Source organism: Echinops telfairi, unplaced genomic scaffold, assembly GCF_000313985.2.
Source record: "Echinops telfairi isolate 266 unplaced genomic scaffold, ASM31398v2 ScPeMD7_7467;HRSCAF=8505_1, whole genome shotgun sequence".
Lineage (NCBI taxonomy): Eukaryota > Metazoa > Chordata > Mammalia > Afrosoricida > Tenrecidae > Echinops > Echinops telfairi.
Window position 1 is genome coordinate 17,180,034 of NW_022111368.1, and position 14,215 is coordinate 17,194,248.

Consider the following 14,215-nt stretch of genomic DNA (forward strand, 5'->3'; position numbering starts at 1 on the left):
CCTTTCACAGGGGTTGCCTGATTCATAACAGTAGCAAAATTACAGTTATGAAAATAATTTTATGATTGGGGGGTCACCACGACATGAGGAACTGTATAAAGGGTCGCGGCATTAGGAAGGTTGAGAACCACTGGTCTAAAGTCTCAGTTGTCTATATAGCACATAGCCTGTGTCACCAGGGACTGGATAGAAAGTAGGTTAAGTTTGTCTAATTAGGAACATAATCCAGGGCATGTTCTCCCCTTGGGAGTCTGTTTAAATAATGTTAAGCATTTTTTTTTCAAAGGCAGGTTGCCTTCCCAGAAGAAACAACTCCTTGATAGCATTTTCCATCAGAGAATATGTGTGTTTTAATTTCATTTTGGTGAAAGTATACATGGCAATGGTGTGTTAGTCTGGGTAGACTAGAGAAACAAATCCAGAGAGATACATGTATAATAAGAAAGAGGCTCATATATAAGAGCAATTGAATATTGAGAAAACATCCCAGCCCAATCCAGATCAAGTCCCTAAGTCCGATATTAGCCCAAATGTCTGATACCAATCTATAAAGTCCTCTTCAGACTCACGAAACACATGCAATGATGCTTAATATGGTAAATTCACAGACCAGTGGGTGGGAAGTCTTGTGGATCCAGTGGTGATAGAAGCATCTCCGCGCTGGCAGGGCTCTCCACGTGTCTCCTCCAGTTCAGGGAACTAGCAGGGCACTAGCAGGGCACTAGAGTAGCAACCTGTGTCTTCTCAGCTGGAACTTCTCCCAGGGAGTCTGCCTGTGTCCAATCTCCGGTGAGCTATTTATCTCCTTAGCGCCTCCAAATGAAGTCAAGCTGTGACCTGATTGACAGGATAAACTCCACCCCTTCACTCTTAAGTCTCTCTCAAATTAACAACAGATTACGTAACTACCGCAAATGGTTATACCATTTCAACAGATTCTACACACACAATCGTATACTCTTCAAGTGGTGTACCCCTCCTCGCGATCTCTTTCTAAATGATATCATTACCCACATATAGCCACTCACCTCTAAATTTCTCATATAACTTTTCAAGACGCTCTCAAGAGTGAAGATTATTATTATATTTTTTAACGCAGCCTTTGGAAAGCTAGGTCTAGCTTCTTCTTTGAAAGGCCATCGGGCTGGACGGGCGGGTGGGGGTGGGGTGGGGGTGGCGAGAATCCAGGATGGCGGAGGAAGGGGTGGATACGGATACGGTGCTAGGGAAGCAGCTAAAATGTGATCCCAGGCTTGTAATAATTGATTGTTCACAGACCACTGAGACGTCTCTGCCTCTGCTGCTGCTGCCACAGTGTGATTTTGCAGGGGCGGGTGAGTGTTTCTGCCATCTGGCCAAATCTCTTCATCAAGGGAGCTTTTGGATATAGAGCATGTTTCCCAAAATAAGTGTCCTATATATCTCAGGCGAGTAACTCTGCTGACAGCCGCCTGCGCATCTGGGAAGGCAGCGAAGAGGTTAAAGGCGCCTTCAGAAGCATCTTGTAAAGGGCCTCAATCGCTTAATGGCTCCACTTTCGGCCTTTCTCCGGGTTCTCACCTACTTCCTGCCCTCTTCATTAGGAGCCGAGGGGTCTGTGCAGGATAACTGTGTCCCATAAATTCTGCCTCGACATATTTGCCTTTTGTGGTTAAATTTACAAAGTGGAAATGCTTAAAATGGATTTTATTATCAGCAACCACCTGCCAGAGGAAGCTTCTGGCATCCAGGCATTCAAAGAGGCAGGCTGAGGTCTTGGTCTATTTGCCTCTCGTGAAATCCCCTCTTTCCTGATTAACTCCCAGCTAGCTAGCAGGATTTTTAAATGACTTGGGTAGAAAGAAATATGATAAAAGACATGTTGGAAAAGGGAAGGAGGGAAAATTAAGCAGAGCAAACTGGAGATCCAAATCCCTGCCACCTGGGCCCCTGTTGCGTTCTGAATGCAATCACTTTAAGCAGGGATCAAAACACGGAAACCTGAAATCGCTTTGCCCTGACATCCTTCCTCCCTGGATGTGCTCGGCTGGAAAGCCCAATGAAGAGCTATTTGTCTTTGTTCTGACTTCTATTATCTTCCATTTGAAGCCACCCACCCCAGGAGACTTGAATTTCCTGTAGATGTTGATGTGCCCCTATCTTCAGTGACAAATAGGCTAGTAACTTATTTTTAGAGATCTGGTATTTCACACTGTACGAAGTAACTCTCTCCATCTACCTTTTTTAAGAGGAACATAAATTACAAACACGCTGTAGTCATCTTTCTCAACTGTACAATGTCAAAAATGTGTGATTTATGACCCTGTTTTCTTCTAGCCTATTAGATTTCCCTGAGCCTTGTCTCCAAGGCCTGCTTGGGCCTTGATTAGCCCACATGATTATTTCAAAACACAACTGCAAGCAGTTCCCAGGAAGCTCAGTGTTTTTCCAAATGGAGTTTAAGGGTCACAGGGAGGAGGGAGGGTTCGGAGAGACTGAAGCATTTTGATGGGGGTTACAGCAATGACCTTGTGGATGCCATAAACAGATCCTTCGACCCCTGGCCTGTTTTATTGCTTTCTTTTCTCCTTGGTTTAGTTATAAGCTCTTCATGGTGTTGGTGTTAAAAAGAATGAAAAGCTGGGTTGTGGGTGTGATTTTGTGATTGGGGGTGGGGGGTGGGGATAACATGAGAGACCTGACTGCTTCTCTTCAGTGAGATCCTCAATTTAATAAAAGTAAACTCATGGAAGCTCTTTTGGGACTAGAGCTTAGTTTCTTTATGACATTTTTAGAGCCTCAATGTCTGCCTCTTGGAGTTGATTCTAATCCACAGTGAACCCATATGATAACGTAGAACTGACCTATAGTGTTTTCTAGGCTACCATCTTTATGGGAGTAGATTGGTAGGTCTTTCTCCTGCAAAGACACTGGGTGGGTTTGAACTACCAACCTTTCTGTTAGCAACTAAGCACTTAAATGCTCTGCCACCAGTGCTTCCTGTCTGAGACATCCACAAATCTAAAACAAAATCACTTCCCTTGAGTTGATACTGAATCATAGTGACCCTAAAGGGCAGAGTAGACCTGCCCCAGTGAATTTCTGAGACTATAACTCTTTTTCCTGAATAGAACCCCAGTCTTTATCCCTTGGAGCAGCTGGTAGTTTCAAACCGGTGACCTTGTGCTTTGCAGTCCAACGCGTAACATTGTACCACCAGAACTCCTTGGGCACATAGGATAGGAGCATAATAAATATGTGACTATATATAGTAATAACATTGTTATCATGGATATTCATTGATTATCTGCTATGTGCTATGCTAATCACTGTGGAAATTACACTTAGGCATAGTCTTTGAAACATTCATTTAATTTATTCATTCATTCAATAAATATTTACTAAGGATCTATTTTATTATAAGCCATTGTTGGTCAAAGGACTACATTAATGAATCAAACTTGGTCTCTCAAGTCATCAGATCTGCAGGAGAGCAGATGTAAATAAATATAAATCAACAGGCTAACTCCTAAATAGTATCATGTAGAAAGGATTGCATAGGCAGAGAAGAACTAATAGGAGTCCTAGTGGCATGCTGGGTTACATGTTGGGCTCCCAACCACAAGGTCAGCAGTTCAAAACCATCAGCTGCTCTGAGGGAGAAAGATTAGGCTTTCAACTCTAGTCTCAGAAACCCACAGGGATAGTTCTCCCCTGTCCTATAGGGTTGCTTTGAGTTGAAATCGACTCAATAGCAATGACTTTGGCTTGAGATCAAAGTGATCTCACAGAAAAGATCATGTTTGCATGGGGATTTAGGACACAAATTAGTTTGAGGGCCAAAAGAAGTCAGACTTAAAATCCTTCCACAGCTTTTCCTGGTCTTCAGGCAGTTCTTAATCTGATCTGCCAAGTCAATTACTGTCTTGACAATCTCTCTCCACCCAATGTTTTCTACTTCTCCAGGGTGCATTGATGCACCAGCCAGAGTTAGCTCCTTGCTGTGAACCTAAGAGGCTTGTGGCTTTGTGTATTTGCCTGGGAAGGGAATAGTGTCCTTCTTTACTGGTCCCAAACCCTGCTAACCCAGATAACTTCTATGGACCTACCATTCACAAGCCACTGCTTCAATGGCCAGGCATAGTCCATTGAGAACCTGTGAAATCTATAATGTACCAGGTGCTACACTGACAGCCCCAGCATGGCCGCTTGTCCATCTCTCCCACAAGTGCCTGTATTTTTCATGTTTGTAATATGTATACGCATTATTTCTTGAAAATAGTATATTCTGTTGTAGAGAACAAGAAAATAAACAGTATGGATGGAGTCAGCAGGACTAGGAAGTATAAATAGGAAGTTTCTAGCTCATGAGAAAGGAGCTATGAGTTGACATCAACAGAATGGCAGTGAGTTTTTGTGGGCTCATGAGATACACAAGTAGCTCATGGGTCCCCTCAGAAGAACCTCAACTCTGGTTCCGTAAACAACATCAGGGAGAAAGAGAATACAGCAGAAAGAGAGGACATATGGACACAGACTCAATAAACATTCATTAATGAATGAATGAGATTCATTAAGCAGGAAGACCACAGTCTTGCCTGAATCAGAAATGACAGGAAGCAAAACATACATCTCTTTACCTGGCTACCTGAAGCATGGAATTTGAAGGAAGGAATGGTTTAAATCAAGAAACATAAGCAAGAATTGGCTTAAGGAACTTCAATTCTGTACTGAAGCATCTCAACTTTGTCTCTTGGTCACAGGGGAACCATTAAATACTTTTAGGCAGGCACGATTCTTAACTCAGATCAGATCTGAGTTCCTGAAAAATGAGTGTGGCAGCAGAATAGAAGGTGAATTACAGGAGGAAGAGATGGGTGGCAGAGTCTGTAATTAACTCATAACTTATTTGGGGACATAAAAAGGCAATTAACTGTAAAGAAAAAAAGAGGTCAAAGGCAAGATAATAAATTTAGATCCGCAGTGTTTAGATGTAAGAAAATAAAATGAACACATATTGTAAACCTACTGTGGGCCAGAAACTCAGTCCTGGAGCCTCATTTCACCCTCATGGTAACCTTAATATAGGGTAAAATTACCAATTACAAAGGAAGTCCAGAGAAGAATTGCCCTAAGTCACATGTTGAGGAAGATGCACATTTTATGGGACCTGCAGTATTGACCATTGTTAGGCACTTTGTGTGATTACAAATTACAAATGCAAAACTCAAAAGAAAAATCAACAAACAAAAAACAGCTCACTCTCATTAAGTTGATGCTGACTCAAATACAAAAGTACGTGTGATATAAAGACTTATTTAAAATGAGAAAAGAAATTGAGTTTCTAGAAGCTAACATCATGAAATCCAGAAAAGTAACATTCCTTCATGAATTAACTGGCTGGTATTTTTTAAATACTTTAAAAAATATTCCGTCGTAGAGAACAAGAAAATAAACAGTATATATAGAATATTTTATCTGTATATTCTTGGCCCCTACTTTACATGATTGAAGGTTTGAAATGTTTTCCATCAAAAGAAGAGAAACATAATTTTATGAATTATTTTAGCATGATTGATTACATTCATTTTGTCATTGATAGTTTTGAAAAGTTTCTTTCACTTTGAGAACTCAATTTTGGTAATATCATAGAACTATTGTCAAATTTGGAAAAATCTCTGTCAAGATGTTTTTTCCTGTGACCTGTGAGCCTTCTGGCCTTTTTAAGTGTTCTGCAATGATTAATTTTATACACTCTTTGAACTAGAAATAGTTGATGCTCATGGCTCATTCACTCTTACCTATTTTCCATGGCAGGTGATAGAGAATGGCATCTTTTTGGACACATGACCACTAGTCTTGCACCTCTGTTACTTCACTTGGTGAATCAAACTGGCCTACTGAGTGGAAGAAATATAAGGGCACTTCAAAATTTCGTGGGAAAAATTCCCTTATTTTGAATTCCATGGAATTTTTGAAGCAAACTCATATTCCTCTAATCAACTGTATGAAGAAGGGCTGCTGTTGTATGCCAGAGTGACCCTGGAGGACAGAGAAGAACTGCTCTGATGGGTTTTCCTGATGGCAATATTTACAGACAAGGAGATCTGGGGGATGGTGGACAGAAGCTCAGCTGCTAACTGCAAGGCCACATGGAGGACTGCTTCAATAACTCTTCACATTCACACTCACTGCCATGGATACAATGCTGACTCATAGCAACTCCCTGTGGGTCACATGCATAGGAGGAGATTGAAAATATCATGGCTTGGGCCAGGCACACCTTAGTCCTTAAAATAACATGCTTGCTTTTGATTACTCTAGGGAGGTCTTGGGCAACAGATTGACCCAATAAAACTTGTCTTTGGATCACCTGATTGCTGCTTCTATAAGCATTGATTGTGGATCCAAATAAGACAAAATCCCCAACAACTTCCATCTTTTCTCCATTTATCATGATGCTACCGTTTGGTCCAGTTGTGAAGATTTTGGTCTTCTTTACATTGAGTTATAATCCACATAGAAGACTACATTGATTTTCATTATCAAGTGCTTTCCGTTCCTCTCACTTTCAGCAAGCAAGGTTTTGGCATCTCTGTATCACAGGTTGATAAGTCTTCCTCCAATCCTAATGCCACATTATTCTTCAAATATCCAGCTTCTCTGAAGATTTGTTGAGCATACAGATTGAATAAGTAGGGTGAGAGGATACAACCCTGTCACACATCTCTCCTGATTTTAAAGCATGCAGTATTCCCGAGTACTGTTCGGTGTTCAGGTCCCTCATGAGTAAACTGCTGTTTTCCGGAATTACCATGTTTTAAAGCTTACTCATAGTTTGGTATGATGCACACAGTCAAGTGCCTTTGCATAATCAATAAAACACTAATAAATGCCTCTCTAGTATTCTCTGCTTTGAGCCAAATTCCATCTGTTATTAGCAATAACATCCTTTGTTCCATGTCCTCTTCTGAATCCAGCCTGAACATCTGGCAGCTCCCGGTTAATGAACTGCTACAACCAGTGTTGAATGATCTGTGATATTAATGATATTATTCTATCATTGGAGCATTCTGTTCAGTTACTTTTCACTGTCTTTCAAATTTCCTGGCACCAGCAAGTAAGTGCCTCCAGTGCTTCATCAGGTTTTTGAAACATTACAATTGATATTCCATCAATTCCTGGAGCTTTGTTTTGGGCTAAAGCTTTCAATACAGCTTAGATTCAGTACCACCAGTTCTTGCTTCAGTACCATAGATCTAGTATCTTTGTGCATTCTTTCTATCTTCTTTTCATGCTACCTGTATCATTCAATATTTGCCCATACAATCTTTCAGTACTGCCACCCGAAGCTTGAGTTTTTCTTGAGTTCTTTCAGGTTAAGAGATGCTAAGCATGTTCTTCCTTTTTGGTTTTCTAACTCTAAGTCTTGGCACATTTCTTTCTTTCTTTTTTTGTTCTTATACTGATTTTATTCTTCTTTTTTTAATCGTTTTATTAGGGGCTCATACAACTCTTATGACAATCTATACATATATCAATTGTGTAAGGCACATTTGTACATTCATTGCCCTCATTATTCTCAAAACATTTGCTCTCCACTTAAGCCCCCGGCATTAGGTCCTCATTTTTCCCCTCCCTCTCCCCCTCCCTCATGAACCATGGATAATTTATAAATTATTATTTTGTCATATCTTTCCCTCTCCGACGCCTCCCCTCACCCACTTTTCTGTTGTCCGTCCCCCAGGGAAGAGGTCACATGTAGATCCTTGTAATCAGTCCCCACTTTCCACCCCACCCTCCCTCTACTCTCCCACATTTTATCACCATATTTGACTTGTCTTCTCAAGCTGTCCTTTGATATGTTCTGTTCCGCTCTTTGAACTTGTCCTTCCATTTGTCTTAGCTACTCTACAATGACGAACCAGTTGCAAAGTCTCTTCTGTCTTCCATTTGATCTCTTCTTGTTTTCTTGACTTTTGCTTTCTTCATGAATGATGTTTTTGATATCATCCTGCAGCTCATCAGATCGTCTGTCATTAGTGTTCAGCGCAACTATTTTCATAGATAAAATAACTCTAAAAACAGGCATCTTAGAATTCTGACTCCTGCACCTATGAACCTGACCATGGATAGAAAGGAAGGGTTCCTTTCATTATGTTAATGAGTCAATATTGGAGGAGGGGAAAACAAACAAACTTCCACTGAGTCAATTCTAACTCATAGTGAGGTAGAGCAGAACTGCTCCCTAGGGCTTCAGAGACTAAATCTTTATGAAAGGAGCTCTTCTCAAATTCCTCCCATCAGCAGCTGGTGAAGTCAAGTATTGGCCTTGGAGTTTGCAGGCCAACAGGCAACCCCCTCTGCCACCAGGGCTCCTCTATGGGAACAGGCAGGGTCCTAAACCAAATCCTTTCTCAGGGATGTTTATAAAAAGAAAATACACCCACACAGGCACACACATACAGAGGAGGAGACAATACTAGGATCCATCTATAAGCCAAGGAATGCCCAGAATCATCTAAGGCTACCAGAAGGAAATGACACCCCCCTAGAACTGAGGAGGCTGATTCGAACTTGTAGCCTTCCATACAGTGATGTATTACTTTTCTATTCTTTCAAGTTATCCACTTTGTCATAGTAGCCCGAGGCCAGAATTATCAAGTCAATTTATTTGAACCTTATGAAAACCTGGGATTTTTTTTTTTTACTCTCATTCCCTTGCTCAGTAAAATACGTTTAACTTTCAATAGGTCAAACAATATAGGACTCTTTTGAGAGCTAACAAATGCACTATGATCATCATAAACAGGGTCTTAAATTTTAAAAAGGCTTCAGAGGATATCTGGGCTGCAGGTGACATTATATGAGACTAAAAAGAGTCATTGTACTCGTGGGTTTGCAATTGCTATAGTGTGTGATGAGGAAAATAATTATTGTTATAGATTGAATTCTATTCCCCCAAATGTGTGTTGGAACCCTAACCTTTTTACCTGGAAAATGGGCCCTGCTTAGAAATAAAGGGGTTTATTTTACTACGTTAATGAGATCTTAAAGATTAGGGTGGGTTCTAAACCTAATCACTCTTAATTATAAAGAGACTAGAATAGACAGATATATACCTGAGGGGGAATCAACATGTGATGACCCAACTAAAAGTAAGGGAACACCAAGTTCTCCACAGATTCCAAAAATTAGGAAAGAACTCAACGGAGAAATCCGTGTGACCGAAACACTAATTGGAGTGTCAATATCCATAACTGTGACAAAATATATCTTGGTTGTTTAAATTTCACAACTTGTATTTCTGTTAGGGCAGCATTAGCTAAAGGAGACACCATCACAGAGTCTGGAAAGCTCTCAAGATTCTTTTTGCTTTTTCTTGGGTCTCTCTTCCTAATCAAAACAGCTTATAAATCCTTCCAGATATATGCATGTCTAGTCTTAAAGTACTAACCATTACCTTTGTGCCAATGCTCGATCATGTTTCCCTGCTAGGAAAAGCAGACCACGAGTATTTCTATCGGGATCCTTGGCAAACCCGGAGTGCAGGCAATGCCACTAGTCATACTGATATCCTTTGGTAAAGACACATACCATGGTCATGTTTTCATAACAGTCATCTGTAGAACCCCTCTGTTTCCCGCAGCTTCACAAAGTGAATCACATGCCAGATGGACAACTGTGCTAATTGATTCAGTCTGACCTCCAGTCTAATCACCAATTTGGCAGACATGACCAATGTTTGGACTAGTTGTTGTGACTCTAATATTGTCACAAAGTAAGAGAATAATAGGCAACTCTGGATGGGGTGGTAATGGGCACAACTTACTAACATCTTAACTTATCTCTGAATTGCATTTTATATCTAATAACTAGAGATCCATTCCCAATAAATAGATTCAAATGCCACAATAGGATGATACAATTGTTCCTGGCGTGTCTACAGCAAGTTAACACATCTATGGAATGAGATATCAAGATCAATCTATGACCACCGACATAAATTTCGGGGAAAGTGAGTATTATTACAAAGAGAGGAATAGTTCACTTCTTTGGAGGGCCAGGGCAAATCTTTAACACATGTGTTGTAAATTGAACTCTGGAGTTGGGTTCAGGAACATGAGGCTTACCAGGATGTTCAAAAACTTCTCCCAAGATTTACTAACAGAGCTGTGAAACACTAGTGCCCATTATGCATTGTGGGAGCTTGTTTAGGGCTGGGCTGTTAAAACTGAATTACTGCAGTGCTTATTCCAACCACCACTTTGAAAAGATTTACACCTCCCTCATTTTATTATGACATTCAGACCCATTTCTGTTTGTGATCACAGCTGACAAAGGATTCTATTTGGAATTTGTTTTAAAGGGCTTTAGTCAAGTGTTAAAATGATGTGCTTGTAAATAGTTAATTTTTAGATTATTTCAGAACACTTAAATAATTTTACTTAATATAACTTTTAATCCCTTAATTCAATTGGAGCTTTTGAATGCCTATTTTTAATATTGAAAATAGTTATCCATTTACTAAAGTCAGCAGTTGCACAAGTGTCAAATCTTGTCAGTTCCAAAGGAAATGAGCATCGTTATAATTTGAGGCTATTATAAACTCAAATAAAAAGTGCTGTCAGTGCTTATGACAGCTTATGAGATTTATGTATGGATTTATAGCAAAAGGGGAATAATTTTTAGCTGAATCCTTCATATTGTGCGATTTTTTCATCCTTTTAAATATTCATTATTAATTCCTGCCCTCTTTCAGAAATGACAACGGAATAACACTGTCAGCCTGATCTCCGGGTTCTGAGCACGAAGATGGATGCGTCATTGCTGAGAGCCATCGAGTCCGGTCTGACTCAGATCTCCCCTCGGACAGCAGCACGTAACACTGCCAACTCCAGTGCCAGCCTCGCGGTTGGTCTTATTTTTGAGCCCATTGCCATAGCCACTGTGGCAGTCCATCACGATGGGGGCCGTCCTCTGTTTCACTGACCCTCTAAAATGAAGACAAAACGCATTATTGGTGTTCATGGTCCCACAGTCCTAATGCAGTGAATCCCCTGGAATATCGAACATGTCACCAAATAAAAAACATGTCTGCTCTCTAAGATTCTCACAAACCTATACGCAAGAGTTTAAGTATTTTTGCACCACAGTATTGTCACTTTGTAAATTCTGAGCAAACTATGAATACAAATAGAAGATGGATGCCTTCAATAAATTTTACCTTCAGCTTTCCAACTAGTAAACAAAAAAACCCTCTGGCTCTAGCACTTAGTTCCATTGAAGATAATCCCCTCAGTTCACCTCTCCTGGATCATTACAACGATTGTTCAGATTTCAGAGGTTAATGAGTCAAAGCAGAGAGGAAGATTGAAGTTGGAGGGGAGAGGAAGGGTTCCTACCGGGAGTGGTGGAGCAAGGCTGTGACAGCCTATTGTTCGAAGACCTTTCATCACAGCATTCTGCTCTTAATTGAAATGGCTTGGGTGGAGCATAGAGTGGCACACATACCCTCTGAAGCAGAGCTCCTTCAGCCAGATTTCGGTCTTTGAGTGGGGGTGAAGGAAAAGGGGTGGGGAGGGTAACAGAGAGTTAGCCAAAACCATAAAAATGTTTTGCAGTCCTTCAGAAATACAGGCAGAGCTAGCAGACACTATCAGGTGCCAAGAAAGAGACTTCATCTCTGATATTTTTTAATATCCACGGGGCAAGGGCACTTTTAGCTGATTCCTCTTAGGTGTATTTACTCCTACTGATACATAATGATCTGAGATGGTAGACATAATAGGTCAATTTATTTGCTTTTCTGGATCTTTCTAGTAGTAATAAATAATTCTTCCTAAGGTTTGGAGAAGTAGGTAAAGTTGAGAGGTTCAAACTGCTCAAATGGGCTTCAGATAAATTTCCTTTGCTTTTCAAACATTTCCATAATCCGCTACCTAGAACCTCATGTCTTTGCCACTTAGGGTTCCAAACTTATTTGCCCCACTAACCCTTTTTCTGAAAAACAAAACACAATTACTTAGCACCCTTTTAGCAATTAGGAAGTTTTGTACTATACCCCATCACCCAGATAAAGTGTATCAGCATTAGCAGTCTCTCCTTCATCAGTCCAGCACCCCCTCCCCTGGGGGGGGGTAATACTGCCAACTTTGGGAAACATTTCTCTAGATTGTTCTTCCATTTATTTCTTCTCCAGGTTCCGATCGTGTCATTTAATCACCTTTATGATTTATGCATGCGTGGCAGTTAAATGATTTTATGCCAACTTGAAGACGTATGAAAGTGTAGGGTAGACTTCAACCTGTCAGTTAAAGCCTGATGATGCCTCCCTGGGAGTGTGGCCTGCTTTTCCCTGGGCGGAAACTAGGAACCTTCTTCTCTCTGCACCATTGCCTTCCTGCTTTCTGGGATTCTGCCTCTGATCCTGAGAGCTGCAGTGCCCTGCCCGGTTTCCATCGACTGGATCCACGTGACTCTGCACCCACAGGCTTGTGATCTTTCTGCATTCTGAATCATTGCATGTGATTACATGAGTCTGAAGAGAGACACATGAACTAGTATTGGACTTATGGACTTGGGTTGGGCTGTGTCTTATTGATACATAATTAATTCTTGATATAAAAAACTTCTTATTATACCTAAATGAGTATCGCTGGATTTGTTACTCTAAGCAACCCGGCTTAATACAAAAAGTAAGAAGATATTCTCTACCTGTATGTAACGACATGGCCATGGTCTGAAATTCCTGGTAGAGGTGTTCTGAAAGGGGATGCTTCTTTTGTTCAGAAGAAAACAGTGTGGGGCTCACATTTGACCCTTTCCAACCCCAAGGCTGATTGCCACAGGCACAATTCAGACATGCCGCCACACTATTTTCACCCATTCTGACACCAACTGTCCCTCCCATGGCATCCTACTTCTGGGTTTGGTTCACTAATTCATTGCAGTGGCCACACAGCATTCATGGGTGAGACTAGTGATTCGGTGGCTGATTATGGAAGTTAACTGGTTACAATCCAGGTAAGAAATTCTCAGGATACAGTTGTTCACCTAGAATAGTTTCTTCTTTTCCGTGCCCACAATTAGGCTTCTCTAGCTCCCAGCCCCTTGGCCGAGTCTCTGCTCTGCTCAAGCAATGTTACAAAGCTCCTTTAGGACTACCAATAAATGCCTAAAGGGCATGCTATCTTTCTATAAGACTCAACCCAAAGAGACTCCATTCCAGCTCTCTGGGTCAGCAAACCCGGATCCCCAGCTAAGTGTCCAGAGGTACCGTATTTCACAAGCCAGCCTTCTGTCTCAAAGCACTCAGTTTTACTTGCTCTGAGGCCTGGGAAGTCCACTGCCCTGTCTCCTGCTTTGACTCCTGGTTCTGTTGCTGCTACTCCTCTTGCATTCCTCTAGTACCAAAGCTTTCTCCTGGACCAAGGAGGTTCAAGGCACAGGTGTCTCAGGGTCCAAAAGGCATGCTCCTCTCCTGGCTTCTCTCTCTCTCTCTCTGTCATTTTACTGGGAGCTCATATAGCTCTTATCACAATCCATACATACACCCATTGTGTTAAGCACATTTGTACATATGTTGCCATCATAATCTTAAAAATATTTTCTTTCTGCTTGAGCCCTTGGTATCAGCTCCTGGCTTGCCTCTCTTGATGGAAGTGAGATCACCCGCTTTCTGCTTCTGAGATGGGCGCTTTTATGCCCAGTAGGATGGCTATCACAATTAACTCTATTAACAGTATGCACTGATGAATCATATAATCCAACCAGTGTCATTTCCCCTCTTCTTACCTAGACCCATCAGGAAAATGAAACAAAGGCTATGGCTAGAAAAGCCATTTAAATAACTCCCAGATACTTCTAAATATTCCTCCAGGTCTTGCCATGCACTAGCCCAAGGGCAGGAAACTTCTGTGATAGACACTTGACATTCATTAATTCTTTTAATGTTCATACAACTTTAAGGTAATAAAATTCATTCTTTCTCATATTTACAGAAGGGGCAATTGAATCAATGAAGCTGAGATGGCAGAACCAGTATTCAAATCCAAGATGGTCTGTTTACAAATTGCATGCATTCTCCCAAACCTCCACCTCCACCTACCCTATGAGTGTGCATGCAACAAAAGTGTCCGGCTATCAAAAGGTATAGCGTCTGGGGTCTTAAAGGCTTGAAGATAATCAAGCGGCCATCAAGCTCAGAAGCAACAAAGCCCACATGGAAGAAGCA